We start from the raw sequence: 14,903 nt of genomic DNA on the forward strand, positions 1-14,903 counted from the left end.
GTTCCCCTGAACAAGGCAGTTAACCCACTGTTCCCCTGAACAAGGCAGTTAACCCACTGTTCCCCTAAACAAGGCAGTTAACCCACTGTTCCCCTAAACAAGGCAGTTAACCCACTGTTCCCCTGAACAAGGCAGTTAACCCACTGTTCCCCTAAACAAGGCAGTTAACCCACTGTTCCCCTAAACAAGGCAGTTAACCCACTGTTCCTAGGCCGTCATTGAAAATAAGAATTTATTCTTAACTGGCTTGCCTAGTTAAATAAAGGTAAAACATTTTTAGAAATTATGATTATGTTGCTGCTGCTGCTGATGATGATGATGATGATGATGTCTGCAAGCAGGAAGTCACCCTGCTGTGTATGATGATGTCATATTCCTTAGTTGACCTTTACCTGTCCAACCTTTCCACCTGGATGGACAAGGACCAACAACTCCTGGTTAGACCAGGTGTTACGTTCCCCAGTTTCTGTGTTATAGCTTGTGTATTTGAGTGTGTTTCAGGAGACGGATTCCTGAATTCTCCCCAAGCAGCTGATTGGTCGACTCCATGGCTAATTGGAGAGCTGACCCCGCCCACTCGTCAAGACGCAGCTGTCTCCAATTACCCATTACTTCTGAGGCTATATAAAAGCCAGTGTTCTGTTCAGAAGAGAGGTCATTGCAGAGATATAGATTGCAGAAAGATTGATTGTGATTTAGAGAGATCATGGCTGAGAGAGGAGGCTGCAGGCTGAGGGTCATGTTATGTTTGTTGTTTCTGAGAGCGATACAAGCAGTTGCTATGTACTGTGTTCGTTTGTTGCATTATCAGATAGAGCTTATTTGATGTCCTTTGTTTCTTAGTTTGTTTATGAAATTGTTTAATATTATGTTTCATTTGTTCCCAGGGGTGAAGGGGAAGGCACCTAGGGAGTGCTAGGACCAACAACATATTGATGGACCAGGACCAACAACATATTGATGAACCAGGACCAACACCTGGATGGACCAGGACCAACAACACCTGGATGGACCAGGACCAACAACACCTGGATGGACCAGGACCAACAACATATTGATGGACCAGGACCAACAACACCTGGATGGACCAGGACCAACAACATATTGATGAACCAGGACCAAGACCTGGATGGACCAGGACCAACAACATATTGATGGACCAGGACCAACAACATATTGATGAACCAGGACCAACACCTGGATGGACCAGGACCAACAACACCTGGATGGACCAGGACCAACAACACCTGGATGGACCAGGACCAACAACATATTGATGGACCAGGACCAACAACACCTGGATGGACCAGGACCAACAACATATTGATGAACCAGGACCAAGACCTGGATGGACCAGGACCAACAACATATTGATGGACCAGGACCAACAACATATTGATGGACCAGGACCAACAACATATTGATGGAACAGGACCAACAACACCAGGATGGACCAGGACCAACAACACCTGGATGGACCAGGACCAACAACATATTGATGGACCAGGACCAACAACATATTGATGGACCAGGACCAACAACATATTGATGGACCAGGACCAACAACATATTGATGAACCAGGACCAAGACCTGGATGGACCAGGACCAACAACATATTGATGGACCAGGACCAACAACATATTGATGGACCAGGACCAACAACATATTGATGAACCAGGACCAACACCTGGATGGACCAGGACCAACAACACCTGGATGGACCAGGACCAACAACATATTGATGGACCAGGACCAACAACATATTGATGGACCAGGACCAACAACATAGTGATGAACCAGGACCAACACCTGGATGGACCAGGACCAACAACATATTGATGGACCAGGACCAACAACATATTGATGAACCAGGACCAACACCTGGATGGACCAGGACCAACAACACCTGGATGGACCAGGACCAACAACACCTGGATGGACCAGGACCAACAACACCTGGATGGACCAGGACCAACAACATATTGATGGACCAGGACCAACAACACCTGGATGGACCAGGACCAACAACACCTGGATGGACCAGGACCAACAACACCTGGATGGACCAGGACCAACAACATATTAATGAACCAGGACCAACAACATATTGATGGAACAGCACCAACAACACCTGGATGGACCAGGACCAACAACACCTGGATGGACCAGGACCAACAACACCTGGATGGACCAGGACCAACAACATATTGATGAACCAGGACCAACAACACCTAGATGGACCAGGACCAACAACATATTGATGAACCAGGACCAACAACACCTGGATGGACCAGGACCAACAACATATTGATGAACCAGGACCAACAAAACCTGGATGGACCAGGACCAACAACATATTGATGGACCAGGACCAACAACATATTGATGAACCAGGACCAACAACATATTGATGAACCAGGACCAACAACAAATTGATGAACCAGGACCAACAACACCTGGATGGACCAGGACCAACAACATATTGATGGACCAGGACCAACAACATATTGATGGACCAGGACCAACAACATAGTGATGAACCAGGACCAACAACATATTGATGGACCAGGACCAACAACATATTGATGGACCAGGACCAACAACATATTGATGAACCAGGACCAACACCTGGATTGACCAGGACCAACAACACCTGGATGGACCAGGACCAACAACACCTGGATGGACCAGGACCAACAACACCTGGATGGACCAGGACCAACAACATATTGATGAACCAGGACCAACAACACCTGGATGGACCAGGACCAACAACATATTGATGAACCAGGACCAACAACATATTGATGGAACAGGACCAACAACACCTGGATGGTCCAGGACCAACAACACCTGGATGGACCAGGACCAACAAAACCTGGATGGACCAGGACCAACAACATATTGATGAACCAGGACCAACAACACCTAGATGGACCAGGACCAACAACATATTGATGAACCAGGACCAACAACACCTGGATGGACCAGGACCAACAACATATTGATGGACCAGGACCAACAACATATTGATGAACCAGGACCAACAACATATTGATGAACCAGGACCAACAACATATTGATGAACCAGGACCAACAACAAATTGATGAACCAGGACCAACAACACCTGGATGGACCAGGACCAACAACATATTGAAGGACCAGGACCAACAACATATTGATGTACCAGGACCAACAACATATTGATGAACCAGGACCAACACCTGGATGGACCAGGACCAACAACACCTGGATGGACCAGGACCAACAACACCTGGATGGACCAGGACCAACAACACCTGGATGGACCAGGACCAACAACATATTGACGGACCAGGACCAACAAAACCTGGATGGACCAGGACCAACAACATATTGATGAACCAGGACCAACAACATATTGATGGAACAGGACCAACAACACCTGGATGGACCAGGACCAACAACACCTGGATGGACCAGGACCAACAACACCTGGATGGAACAGGACCAACAACATATTGATGAACCAGGACCAACAACACCTAGATGGACCAGGACCAACAACATATTGATGAACCAGGACCATCAACACCTGGATGGACCAGGACCAACAACATATTGATGAACCAGGACCAACAACATATTGATGAACCAGGACCAACAACATATTGATGAACCAGGACCAACAACATATTGATGGACCAGGACCAACAACATATTGATGAACCAGGACCAACAACATATTGATGAACCAGGACCAACAACAAATTGATGAACCAGGACCAACAACACCTGGATGGACCAGGACCAACAACATATTGATGGACCAGGACCAACAACATTTTGATGGACCAGGACCAACAACATAGTGATGAACCAGGACCAACACCTGGATGGACCAGGACCAACAACATATTGATGGACCAGGACCAACAACACCTGGATGGACCAGGACCAACAACATATTGATGAACCAGGACCAACAACACCTGGATGGACCAGGACCAACAACACCTGGATGGACCAGGACCAACAACACCTGGATGGACCAGGACCAACAACACCTGGATGGACCAGGACCAACAACATATTGATGGACCAGGACCAACAACACCTGGATGGACCAGGACCAACAACATATTGATGAACCAGGACCAACAACATATTGATGGAACAGGACCAACAACACCTGGATGGACCAGGACCAACAACACCTGGATGGACCAGGACCAACAACATATTGATGAACCCGGACCAACAACACCTAGATGGACCAGGACCAACAACATATTGATGAACCAGGACCAACAACACCTGGATGGACCAGGACCAACAACTTATTGATGGACCAGGACCAACAACACCTGGTTGGACCAGGACCAACAACATATTGATGAACCAGGACCAACAACATATTGATGAACCAGGACCAACAACATATTGATGAACCAGGACCAACAACAAATTGATGAACCAGGACCAACAACACCTGGATGGACCAGGACCAACATCATATTGATGGACCAGGACCAACAACATATTGATGGACCAGGACCAACAACATAGTGATGAACCAGGACCAACAACATATTGATGGACCAGGACCAACAACATATTGATGGACCAGGACCAACAACATATTGATGGACCAGGACCAACAACATATTGATGGACCAGGACCAACAGCATATTGATGGACCAGGACCAACAACATATTGATGTACCAGACAAACAACATATTGATGGACCAGGACCAACAACATATTGATGGACCAGGACCAACAGCATATTGATGGACCAGGACCAACAACATATTGATGGACCAGGACCAACGACATATTGATGAACCAGGACCAACAACATATTGATGAACCAGGACCAACAACATATTGATGGACCAGGACCAACAATACCTGGATGGACCAGGAACAACAACATATTGATGAACCAGGACCAACAACATATTGATGAACCAGGACCAACAACATATTGATGGACCAGGACCAACAACATATTGATGGACCAGGACCAACAACACCTGGATGGAACAGGACCAACAACATATTGATGAACCAGGACCAACAACATATTGATGGAACAGGACTGGATGGACCAGGACCAACAACACCTGGATGGACCAGGACCAACAACACCTGGATGGACTTGGACCAACAACATATTGATGGACCAGGACCAACAACACCTGGATTAACCAGGACCAACAACCTCTGGATGGACCAGGACCAACAACACCTGGATGGACCAGGACCAACAACACCTGGATGGACCAGGACCAACAACACCTGGATGGACCAGGACAAACAACACCTGGATGGACCAGGACCAACAACATAGTGATGAACCAGGACCAACACCTGGATGGACCAGGACCAACAACATATTGATGTACCAGGACCAACAACATATTGATGGACCAGGACCAACAACATATTGATGAACCAGGACCAACAACACCTATATGGACCAGGACCAACAACACCTTAATGGACCAGGACCAACAACACCTGGATGGACCAGGACCAACAACACCTGGATGGACCAGGACCAACAACATATTGATGAACCAGGACCAACAACATATTGATGGAACAGGACCAACAACACCTGGATGGACCAGGACCAACAACACCTGGATGGACCAGGACCAACAACACCTGGATGGACCAGGACCAACAACATATTGATGAACCAGGACCAACAACACCTAGATGGACCAGGACCAACAACATATTGATGAACCAGGACCAACAACACCTGGATGGACCAGGACCAACAACATATTGATGAACCAGGACCAACAACATATTGATGGACCAGGACCAACAACATATTGATGAATCAGGACCAACAACATATTGATTAACCAGGACCAACAACAAATTGATGAACCAGGACCAACAACACCTGGATGGACCAGGACCAACAACATATTTATGGACCAGGACCAACAACATATTGATGGACCAGGACCAACAACATAGTGATGAACCAGGACCAACACCTGGATGGACCAGGACCAACAACATATTGATGGACCAGGACCAACAACATATTGATGAACCAGGACCAACACCTGGATGGACCAGGACCAACAACACCTGGATGGACCAGGACCAACAACACCTGGATGGACCAGGACCAACAACACCTTAATGGACCAGGACCAACAACATATTGATGGACCAGGACCAACAACACCTGGATGGACCAGGACCAACAACATATTGATGAACCAGGACCAACAACATATTGATGGAACAGGACCAACAACACCTGGATGGACCAGGACCAACAACACCTGGATGGACCAGGACCAACAACACCTGGATGGACCAGGACCAACAACATATTGATGGACCAGGACCAACAACACCTGGATGGACCAGGACCAACAATATATTGATGGACCAGGACCAACAACATATTGATGGACCAGGACCAACAACATATCGATGAACCAGGACCAACAACATATTGATGGACCAGGACCAACAACATATTGATGGACCAGGACCAACAACACATTGATGAACCAGGACCAACAACACCTGGATGGACCAGGACCAACAACATATCGATGAACCAGGACCAACAACATATTGATGGACCAGGACCAACAACATATTGATGGACCAGGACCAACAACACATTGATGGAACAGGACCAACAACACCTGGATGGACCAGGACCAACAACACATTGATGAACCAGGACCAACAACACCTGGATGGACCAGGACCAACAACACCTGGATGGACCAGGACCAACAACATCCGGATGGACCAGGACCAACAACATATTGATGGACCAGGACCAACAACATATTGATGGACCAGGACAAACAACACCTGGATGGACCAGGACCAACAACATATTGATGGACCAGGACCAACAACATATTGATGAACCAGGACCAACAACACCTGGCTCGACCAGGACCAACAACATATTGATGGAACAGGACCAACAACATATCGATGAACCAGGACCAACAACATATTGATGGACCAGGACCAACAACATATTGATGGACCAGGACCAACAACACATTGATGGAACAGGACCAACAACACCTGGATGGACCAGGACCAACAACACATTGATGAACCAGGACCAACAACAGCTGGATGGACCAGGACCAACAACACCTGGATGGACCAGGACCAACAACACCTGGATGGACCAGGACCAACAACCCCTGGAAGGACCAAGACCAACAACACCTGGATGGACCAGGACCAACAACACCTGGCTGGACCAGGACCAACAACATATTGATGAACCAGGACCAACAACATATTGATGAACCAGGACCAACAACATATTGATGGAACAGGACCAACAACACCTGGATGGACCTGGACCAACAACGTATTGATGGACCAGGACCAACAACACCTGGATGGACCAGGACCAACAACACCTAGATGGACCAGGACCAACAACACCTGGATGAACCAGGACCAACAACATATTGATGAACCAGGACCAACAACATATTGATGGAACAGGACCAACAACATATTGATGGACCAGGACCAACAACATATTGATGGACCAGGACCAACAACACCTGGATGGACCAGGACCAACAACATATTCATGGACCAGGACCAACAACATATTGATGGACCAGGACCAACAACATATTGATGAACCAGGACCAACAACATATTGATGGACCAGGACCAACAACACCTTGATGGACCAGGACCAACAACACCTTGATGGACCAGGACCAACAACACCTGGATGGACCAGGACCAACAACATATGGATGGAACAGGACCAACAACATATTGATGGAACAGGACCAACAACACCTGGATGGACCAGGACCAACAACATATTGATGGAACACGACCAACAACATATTGATGGAACAGGACCAACAACATATTGATGGAACAGGACCAACAACATATTGATGGACCAGGACCAACAACACCTGGATGGACCAGGACCAACAACACCTGGATGGACCAGGACCAACAACATATTGATGGACCAGGACCAACAACACCTGGATGGACCAGGACCAACAACACCTGGATGGACCAGGACCAACAACACCTGGATGGACCAGGACCAACAACATCTGGATGGACCAGGACCAACAACACCTGGATGGACCAGGACCAACAACATATTGATGAACCAGGACCAACAACATATTGATGGAACAGGACCAACAACACCTGGATGGACCAGGACCAACAACACCTGGATGGACCAGGACCAACAACACCTGGATGGACCAGGACCAACAACATATTGATGAACCAGGACCAACAACACATTGATGAAACAGGACCAACAACACCTTGCTGGACCAGGACCAACAACACCTGGATGAACCAGGACCAACAACACCTGGCTGGATCAGGACCAACAACACCTGGCTGGACCAGGACCAACAACACCTGGCTGGACCAGGACCAACAACAACTGGATGGACCAGGACCAATAAAAGCTGACCACGACTCCATTTTGTTGCTCCCACCCTGTAGACAGAAACGAAAACAGGGATAGGGATTGATTGAATATGTCCGTAAACACACCAGCCTACTGGTCATGCTCTGAGGGCGCGGCTGGGGATGCCGTCTGGGCCTGCAGCCTTGCGAGGGTTGACACGTTTAAATGTTTTCCTCACGTCGGCTGCAGTGAAGGAGAGTCCGCAGGTTTTGGTAGCAGGCCGTGTCAGTGGCACTGTATTGTCCTCAAAGCGAGCAAAGAAGTTGTTTAGTCTGTCTGGGAGCAAGACATCCTGGTCCGCGACGGGGCTGGTTTTCTTTATGTAATCCGTGATTGACTGTAAACACTGCCACATACCTCTTGGGTCTGAGCCGTTGAATTGCGACTTTAATTTGTCTCTATACTGACACTTAGCTTGTTTGATTGCATTGGAGGGAATAGCTACACTGTTTGTATTCGGTCATGTTTCCGGTCACCTTGCCCTGATTAAAAGCAGTGGTTCGCGCTTTCAGAATCGCGCGAATGCTGCCATCGGTTTCTGGTTTGGGAATGTTTTAATAGTTGCTGTGGGTACGACATCGCAGATGCACTTGCTAATAAACTCGCTCACCGACTCAGCGTAATCGTCAAGGTTGTTGTTTGACGCAATGCGGAACATATCCCAGGCCACATGTTCGAAGCATTGAATAAGATTGGTCGGACCAGCTTCGAACAGACATGAACGCGGGAGCTTCCAGACGGCATCCCCAGCCGCGCCCTCAGAGCATGACCAGTAGGCTGGTGTGTTTACGGACATATTCAATCAATCCCTATCCCAGTCTGTTGTTCCCACATGCTTCAAGAGGGCCACCATTGTTCCTGTTCCCTAGAAAGCTAAGGTAACTGAGCTAAACGACTACCGCCCCGTGGCACTCACTTCCGTCATCACGAAGTGCTTTGAGAGACTAGTCAAGGATCATATCACCTCCACCCTACCTGACACCCTAGATCCACTACATTTTGCTTACCGCCCAAATAGGTCCACAGACGACGCAACCACACTGCCCTAACCCATCTGGACAAGAGGAATACCTATGTGAGAATGCTGTTCATCGACTACAGCTCAGAATTCAACACCATAGTACCCTCCAAACTCATCATTAAGCTTGAGACCCTGGGTCTCGACCCCACCCTGTGCAACTGGGTACTGGACTTCCTGACGGGCCGCCCCCAGGTGGTGAGGGTAGGTAACAACATCTCCACCCCGCTGATCCTCAACACTGGGGCCCCACAAGGGTGCTTTCTGAGCCCTCTCCTGTACTCCCTGTTCACCCACGACTGCGTGGCCACGCACGCCTCCAACACAATCGTCAAGTTTGCAGACGACACTACAGTGGTAGGCTTGATTACCAACAACGACGAGACGGCCTACAGGGAGGAGGTGAGGGCCCTTGGAGTGTGGTGTCAGGAAAATAACCTCACACTCAACGTCAGCAAAACAAAGGAGATGATCGTGGACTTCAGGAAACAGCAGAGGGAGAACTCCCCTGTTCACATCGATGGGACAGTAGTGGAGAGGGTAATACGTTTCAAGTTCCTCGGCGTACACATCAGACAAACTGATTTGGTCCACCCACACAGACAGCGTGGTGAAGAAGGTGCAGCAGCGCCTCTTCACCTCAGGAGGCTGAAGATATTTGGTTTGTTTCCAAAAGCACTCACAAACTTCTACAGATGCACAATTGAGAGCATCCTGTCGGGCTGTATCAACACCTGGTAGGGCAACTGCTCCGCCCACATCCGTAAGGCTCTCCATAGGGTAGTGAGGTCTGCACAACGCATCACCGGGGGCAAACTACCTGCCCTCCAGGACACCTACACCACCCGATGTCACAGGAAGGCCTTAAAGATCATCAAGGACAACAACCACCCGAGCCACTGCCTGTTCAGGACTAATAACACCTGTGTATGACACATGGTTTAATTTTGAATCACCAACAAAGTGTTCTAAAGTGCCCTCTCCTTCTCTTCCTTCTAACCCTACAGTGACCTCTCGTTCTCTTCTTTCTAACCCTAAAGTGACCTCTCACTCTCTTCCATGTAACCCTAGTGACTCCTCCCCCTCTTCCATGCAACCCTAGTGACCCCTCCCTGTCTTCCATGTAACCCTAGTGACCTCTCACCCTCTTCCTTCTAACCCTAAAGTGACCTCTCCCTCTCTTCCTTCTAACCCTAAAGTGACCTCTCCCTCACTTCCTTCTAACCCTAAAGTGACCTCTCCTTCTCTTCCTTCTCACCCTAACCCTAGTGACCCCTCCCTCTCTGCCATGTAACCCTAGTGACCTCTCCCTCTCTTCCTTCTAACCCTAAAGTGACCTCTCCCTCTCTTCCTTCTAACCCTAAAGTGACCTCTCCCTCTCTTCCTTGTAACCCTAAAGTTACCTCTCCCTCTCTTCCTTGTAACCCTAGTGACCTCTCCCTCTCTTCCTTCTAACCCTAAAGTGACTTCTCCTTCTCTTCCTTATAACCCTAAAGTGTTCTCTCCCTCTCTTCCTTATAACCCTAAAGTGACCTCTCCCTCTCTTCCTTATAACCCTCAAGTGACCTCTCCCTCTCTTCCTTCTAACCCTAAAGTGACCTCTCCCTCTCTTCCTTATAACCCTCAAGTGACCTCTCCCTCTCTTCCTTATAACCCTAAAGTGACCTCTCCCTCTCTTCCTTATAACCCTCAAGTGACCTCTCCCTCTCTTCCTTCTAACCCTAAAGTGACCTCTCCCTCTCTTCCTTCTAACCCTAACGTGACCTCTCACTCACTTCCTTCTAACCCTACAGTGACCTCTCCTTCTCTTCCTTCTAACCCTAAAGTGACCTCTCACTCTCTTCCATGTAACCCTAGTGACCCCTCCCTCTCTTCCATGTAACCCTAGTGACCTCTCCCTCTCTTCCATGTAACCCTAGTGACCTCTCACCCTCTTCCTTCTAACCCTAAATTGACCTCTCCCTCTCTTCCTTATAACCCTCAAGTGATCTCTCCCTCTCTTCCTTATAACCCTCAAGTGATCTCTCCCTCTCTTCCTTGTAACCCTAGTGACCTCTCCCTCTCTTCCTTATAACCCTCAAGTGACCTCTCCCTCTCTTCCTTGTAACCCTTGTAACCCTAGTGACCTCCCCCTCTCTTCCTTGTAACCCTAACCCTAGTGACCTCCCCCTCTCTTCCTTGTAACCCTAACCCTAAAGTGACCTCTGCCTCTCTGTGCATGTGACCAATAAAATGTGATTTGATTTGTATGCATGTTAGGCTCTACACCAGTTATTTATTCGGATTAATGTACTTCATTTTAAAGAGTTATTTGGCCACTTTAGTGCAGTTCAAGAAGAGTTAAGAAAGTATTTACCAAATAAGCTTAAGTAAAAAAATATATAAAAAGTTACACAATAAAATACCAATAACGAGGCTATATACAGGGTATTATGGTACAGAGTCAATGTGGAGGCTATATACAGGGTGTTACGGTTCAGAGTCAATGTGGAGGCTATATACAGGGTATTATGGTACAGAGTCAATGTGGAGGCTATATACAGGGTATTATGGTACAGAGTCAATGTGGAGGCTATATACAGGGGGTACCGGTACAGAGTCAATGTGGAGGCTATATACAGGGGGTACCGGTACAGAGTCAATGTGGAGGCTATATACAGGGGTACCGGTACAGAGTCAATGTGGAGGCTATATACAGGGTGTTACGGTACAGAGTCTATGTGGAGGCTATATACAGGGGGTACCGGTACAGAGTCAATGTGGAGGCTATATACAGGGTATTATGGTACAGAGTCAATATGGAGGCTATATACAGGGTATTATGGTACAGAGTCAATGTGGAGGCTATATACAGGGGGTACCGGTACAGAGTCAATGTGGAGGCTATATACAGGGGGTACCAGTACAGAGTCAATGTGGAGGCTATATACAGGGTATTACGGTACAGAGTCAATGTGGAGGCTATATACAGGGGGTACCAGTACAGAGTCAATGTGGAGGCTATATACAGGGGGTACCGGTACAGAGTCAATGTGGAGGCTATATACAGGGTATTATGGTACAGAGTCAATGTGGAGGCTATATACAGGGGGTACCGGTACAGAGTCAATGTGGAGGTTACATACAGGGGGTACTGGTACAGAGTCAATGTGGAGGCTATATACAGGGTATTACGGTACAGAGTCAATGTGGAGGCTATATACAGGGGGTACCGGTACAGAGTCAATGTGGAGGCTATATACAGGGTATTATGGTACAGAGTCAATGTGGAGGCTATATACAGGGGGTACCGGTACAGAGTCAATGTGGAGGCTATATACAGGGGGTACTGGTACAGAGTCACTGGTGCTTTACAAAAACAATAAACCGAGGTCTCTCGTTAAGCTTTCACCGTTCAACAGCGTTCAACAACAAACATACGTCGTTGGCTACTGAACACACAGAACATATCAGCCTAGGTCATCAACCATTCAGAGTTGGTCTTAGTGGGCGGGACCATTACATTCTATAGGAGTCACTACTTAACATGGTCAAAAAGTTATAATTATGGCTAAACACTGCCAATTTCTACAATTTATCTTCCTAAAATGTGTTTTTAAATCTAACCCTAACTAATGAAGGATCAGTTTGATGCTTTGGTCCACCAGACCTTCTGTGCATGTGGCTAACACGACATCACTTTAGAGAGTAAGCCATCCTTCAGCACAACATGTCATGTTGGAGATTTTCCTGTCATCTGATGATTCTCAGTAGCTATACTGTTCTCTTTGAAGGAGAAAGAACAATCCATATAAGTTTAAATATTAGACATGTGTAAGCAGGGTGAAGGCTGCGTTGTACAAATGTGAGTGTACAAAGCTGGATCAACAGAATAAACCATTAGACATGTGAAAACAGAATGTAAGCAGAATCTGCTCACAGGCCATGCAAGACATGTTATAAGGGAGTGTCCCAAAAAATTCAACTTGGTCCCCTTAAAAATATAGGGTCCCACTTTAAAGAACGTTCAGCTGATACAGGCTTCATAAGGCCTTCATAATACTTTCATAAGCACTACTTATGGGGGCCAAGTTGGGCTCCCGAGTGACGCAGCGGTCTAAGGCACTGCCCAGTGTCGTCCGGGTTTGGGTTTGGTCAGGGGTAGGCCGTTATTGAACTTTCCTTGTTAAATAAAGGTTAAAAGAACACAGAAAATGACATCTACCATATTGAAAATGAATATGTAAATATTACATGGATATTGAATTTGAAAACTGAATGCATTATTCATTCAATTCAGTTTCAAATCATGAAATACAATTTCAATTTCTGAATTCAATGACTGAATTTGTGCTTTACAAATTCTAAAATATTAAATTCAATATCCTAACATAAATTCTAAATTATGCAATTCAAATAGAATTTCTGTTGGCACTGAAATCACTCCATACTCTTGGTTAAACAGATTTTCTACAATAATCGTTAACCTACGAAAGTGCTGTTATAGTGTTTCACCAGCATCCCAGCTGGTGAATATATATGTCAGCCATGTAGCCGACTAATGCACCATAAATATAGTAGCGTAAGTCCCAGCTGGTGAATATATGTGTCAGCTGTCATCCATATAACCAACTAACCTGTGTTTTAATATCAGAACTGAATAAAAGACTGGTGTCACAGACAGACCCACGCCTAATACATCCCAGACACACACACTTAAACATACACACGACACCAGTATATCCCTCTATCTGTCTGACACACACACACACACACACCCAGCATGGTGGGATGATGCCATTGTCTCCATCTCTCCACCAGTTCCCTACCTCTGGAGGTGCTGTCTTTCTCTCTCTCCCTTTCTTCTCACTCTATTTCTGTCTTCCTCTCTTTATCTCCTATCCAATGTGTCTTCAGTGTCTTCTCTCTGTCTATCTACTGAGAGTCGTGTTTAGGCTGCTCTGCAAGAATGCTGCAGTGATAGAGAAAAACACAAACCTTCTCTCTGTCTCTCCTCCCTCCTTCCAGCTTCTCATTCGCTGCTCTGGAGAGATGACATCACCCCTTTTATTGTGGCCTCTCTCTCTCTCTCTCTCTGTTTTCCCCCGGGTACCTCCCTGCCCCTCCCTCATCTCTCTCTCTCTCTTTCTTTGTTATCCCCTGGGTACCTCCCTGCCCCGCCCTCATATCTGTCTCTCCATCCCTCATCTCTCTCTCTCTGAGACCTGCTCAGGGAACATCGTTCAGATGGTTGTTATATTGTGACTGGGGTAATTTTGATGATTTTAGAATGGTAAAGTAGAATGGTATTGTAGAATGATATTGTAGAATGGTAAAGCTGTAGAATGGTATTGTAGAATGGTAAAGTAGAATGGTAAAGCTGTAGAATGGTAAAGTGGAATGGTAAAGTAGAATGGTAAAGTAGA

General features: G+C 46.9%; 1 protein-coding gene across 7 annotated transcripts in view; it reads right to left on the reverse strand.

Moving 5' to 3' along the window:
• The window catches only part of LOC110511300 (neural cell adhesion molecule L1.1), a 115,239-nt gene extending 100,625 nt beyond the window's left edge, over positions 1 to 14,614 (reverse strand). For 3 of the 7 annotated variants that reach the window (XM_090185615.1, XM_090185614.1, XM_090185612.1), the window contains exon 1: positions 14,307 to 14,518. The gene's annotated coding sequence lies outside the window, so the exon portion shown is untranslated. Of the gene's footprint in view, positions 1 to 14,306 lie in introns of all 7 variants that reach the window. The other 4 variants (XM_090185616.1, XM_090185613.1, XM_090185618.1 and 1 more) reach the window with 3 other exon arrangements.
• Between the last annotated feature and the right edge of the window lie 289 nt (positions 14,615 to 14,903).

This window comes from Oncorhynchus mykiss, chromosome 9, assembly GCF_057628025.1.
Source record: "Oncorhynchus mykiss isolate SJ-2025 chromosome 9, ASM5762802v1, whole genome shotgun sequence".
Taxonomy (NCBI): domain Eukaryota; kingdom Metazoa; phylum Chordata; class Actinopteri; order Salmoniformes; family Salmonidae; genus Oncorhynchus; species Oncorhynchus mykiss.